Source organism: Rattus norvegicus, chromosome 6 (assembly GCF_036323735.1).
Source record: "Rattus norvegicus strain BN/NHsdMcwi chromosome 6, GRCr8, whole genome shotgun sequence".
Classification (NCBI taxonomy): Eukaryota; Metazoa; Chordata; class Mammalia; order Rodentia; family Muridae; genus Rattus; species Rattus norvegicus.
The window spans coordinates 27142968-27146499 of record NC_086024.1 but is presented as its reverse complement, the minus strand read 5'-3'; the positions used below and the strand labels follow the sequence as shown (position 1 = coordinate 27146499).

General features: G+C 49.2%; 1 pseudogene; it reads right to left on the bottom strand.

Annotated features, from left to right (window-relative positions):
* Positions 1 to 582: 582 nt before the first annotated feature.
* Pym1-ps1 (PYM homolog 1, exon junction complex associated factor, pseudogene 1) lies at positions 583 to 2536 on the bottom strand (annotated as a pseudogene).
* Between the last annotated feature and the right edge of the window lie 996 nt (positions 2537 to 3532).

Below are 3532 nucleotides of genomic sequence, written 5' to 3'. Positions count from 1 at the left end.
TGGCCACAGAGCTGCTGCAAGGCTAGGACATTCGCCACTCTGAAAAATGTCTGCACGCCTGTCCTGCCCCACAAAATACAAACTTCAGGCTGGCAGTTGTCATGAAGTACACATGACCCCTGACAGAGCCTACCCAGTGTCCCTCCCACGTGACCTCCTTGAAGATCTTGGATAGCTCACAGCAACCCAGTCAGGTGACTACAGAACCTTCCCCACCTCGGTAGTAACCTCCACTGATCCCAGCGTCATGCCTTCCCCACCTGAACACTGTTCGTTTCATTCAGAGCTCTGATTCTAAGCCCATCCTCATCGGGAGACTGCAAGGAACCCACCTTCAAGCAGTAGGACCATGAAACAGCATTGAGATTGCATGCCTATCAGCATCCTCTCCAGTCTCTGCCCGGGCAAGGTCCAATTCCACGAGAACCAAGAATTTGCCCTGTTTCTAGAAGTCTCTTGACATTAAAGTACAGAGTTTTATGTCTTCCCTGAGACTACTCTCTCTTAGTTAGGGTTTCATTACTATGAAGAAACACATGACCAAAGCAATTCTTATAAAGGAAAACATTTAATTAGGGCTGGCTTACAGTTTCAGAGGTTCAATCTATTTTTTTTGTCATCTACTTGAATTTATTCTTACTTTTAAAAAAAGGTGGGGGGAGAGGGTCTGGGATGGCCAAGGAAGTAATTCATAAACACTGTGAACAGGAATCAAGATTCCAAAACATGGGTACTCCTTGTACCCTCAGTCTCAGATCTCTGACAGACTTCCATCCTCCCCAGTTTTCTTTTCAACAAGACACCCAGATCAGCAGCAGAGGTACCTCGGGTCGGCACCCAGATTGTGAACACTGGGATGGAAAGGGAAAGTTCAAAAAACGGGAGCTGAGAAGGGGAAGGGATGAAGGAGAGAGCCTCGGCTCTGGAGGATGGAGTCGGGCCACGGGAGGTGGAAGTGAGCCAGTATGGGGGTGCCCCTCCTGACTGCTGCGGCCCACACCTCAGAGCACCCCATGGTTTGTTCTGCACTCCACTCCCCTACTCCTGAGGCCTCACAGGCCCAACTCCAAGTCCTCCAGCTCCTCCTCCAGCACCCTCCGTCGTGCCAGCTTCTCCAGCTGCTCTCTGCTGGGCTGGCTGACCTCCCGGGCCCGGATGCGCTGCTGCAGCTCCTCCACCTGTCGCAGCTTCTTCCTTAGATTCTTGATCTTCTTGGCTTCTCTGTGGTGGCAGCAGAGTCGGATGAATCGGAGACAGCTAGAGGGGTGGCTTGAGGCCATGGAGAGCACTGGGCGTCTGGGCTGAGTCTCCCAGAGACACCTTATAAGAGTCCTGCTCAAGGCCTCTGCACCTTTCTCCTGCTGCTGCCTCCTCTTCTCCTTCCGCTTCAGGTTGCATTCGGCTGTCTTGAAGAAGCCTGCTTCACCACTGTCAGGTCTGCATGAGGCGACCTGTGTGGTAGCCTCAGGGCTCAGCCCTGAGGAAAGTTCTGGTTTGCTCTTGAAAAACTTCACATACTTGTTTTCATAGGCTGGGATTCTAGGGGCACGTACCCTTCTTTGACCCTCCCATCGGGTCTCTGTGTTGAGGCAATGTACTACCTGTGCCCGTGGCCTCAGGGGTGCTGAGTTGGCCGGCAGCCCTGGGGAGTCAGCAGCCAGGTAACTTCTTGGCCTGCTGCTCAGTAGAGAAGTTTAGTCTATTATCACCATGTTGGGAAGCAGGCAGCAACTAGGCAGACATGGTGCTGAAGGAGCCCAGAGGCAGCCAGGAGGAGGGACCCTTCCACCATGAGTGGAGCCTAAGCAGAGGACCTCAAAGCCCACTCCCACAATGATGCACTTCCTTTAACAAGGCCACGCCGTCTCCAACAAGGCCACACCTCCTAATAGTGCCTTCTCCCAGGGCCCAAGCACATTCAAACCACCATACACCCCTACATACACATCTGGGGTTTTCATAATAGAGCTATTTACCTAATATTAATCCTGCCAATCCATGAGTGTGAGAGGCTGTAAGGAACCACCTATGCTTGTACAACCTATATTCTCAAACCTATAGATAACATTATATAACTGTAGAAAAGTTAAACATTTCAACTGATATCGATATCTGGCATGGAATAAGGCGGCTAACACTGGAGGGCCATGAGTCAGTACAAAATAGCTGACAGCATATGTCCCGGGAGCCCAAAAGATAAGCAATGCTGTAATCTGTTATATAACTACTTCTGGCAGACTGCCACTTTTATTTGACTCTGTGTAAATACAGCCTTGAGGTCAGAGGCCTGAGCCTTCATCTTTGTTAGCCTCCTGTGTGTTCCATTTTACTACGAAGGCTGTGTCTGTATGGAGCCCGTGTGTACCAGTGTGTGCCAGTATGTGCCAGCATATGCCATCATGTAGCTGGGCACCGGCTGGCCACTGTATAAGAAGCAGCCTTTGCCCAGAGCAAATAAAGTATGTCTTACCGCTCCGTAATTCCTCTCAATCTCTTTAGACTCTGGATCTCGGTGGCCTCTCTCCTTTTCCGTCATTAGAGCTTGGACCTCACTAAGGATTTTTGTCTTCAAGCGTCTTCTACAATTGCCCCCATCCGTTTCATTGTGGTAGTCTCTCACATCTTCTATTACCTTTCTTTCTAGTCATTGTTTTAACTTGGCAAGGCTTAATATGTTAGTACTGTAGAGAAAAGTTACCGGGTAATTTTTTCAAGTGTGTTTATTAGGAAAATCACTCTAAAAGCTCACACGTTGTTCTCTTGCACACTTAGCCATCGGCCAATGACACTTGGCAATGGCATAGGAAGAGCAAACCATGACAGGTTCCTTGGGATCCACTTATATTGCAGGACTTTTGAAGCAGTTCAATTTGAGGCCACAAATATATATATATATATATATATATATATATATATATATATATATATTCATACCCTTTTCTTATTTCCCGGTTCTAGGAGGAACATATCTAGGCTTGATATGAGGATTTGTGTCTAGTCTTACTGCAGCTCAATATACCATGTTTGATAGATATCAGTGGGAAGCCTGCTCTATTATAAAGTGAAGAGCAGTGGATCCAAAGGATGGGGGAAGGAGGCTGGGAGGAGTGGAGGGAGGGGGCTTTGGTTGGGTTGTATAATGTAAGAGAATAATAAAGAAGGAAGGGAGGAGGGAAGGAAGGAAAGAAGAAAGGAAGGAAGGAAAGAAAGGGAGGGAGAGAGGGAGGGAGGAAGAAAGGAAGGAGAATGGCATTCAAAAATAAATTGGGTTTCCTGGTTGCTGCCACCGCAGAGAGCTCGTGGGCAGCACCCCGCGAGCAAACTTGAGCCTTGGGACCAGAGGTAAGACCAACTTTTCTGCTGCAAGTGACCTCCCTGGTGAACTCGGGACACACAGAGGCAGAATTCCTCTAGGACCGGGCACTCCCTGTGTTTACCAGGAGTCCCACACCCTTGGATCCGGGCCCGCAGCAGCTCTCTGCTCCCAGACCACGTGGGAGAGACACCTCACTGCCTGGTCAGGTGGGCACTC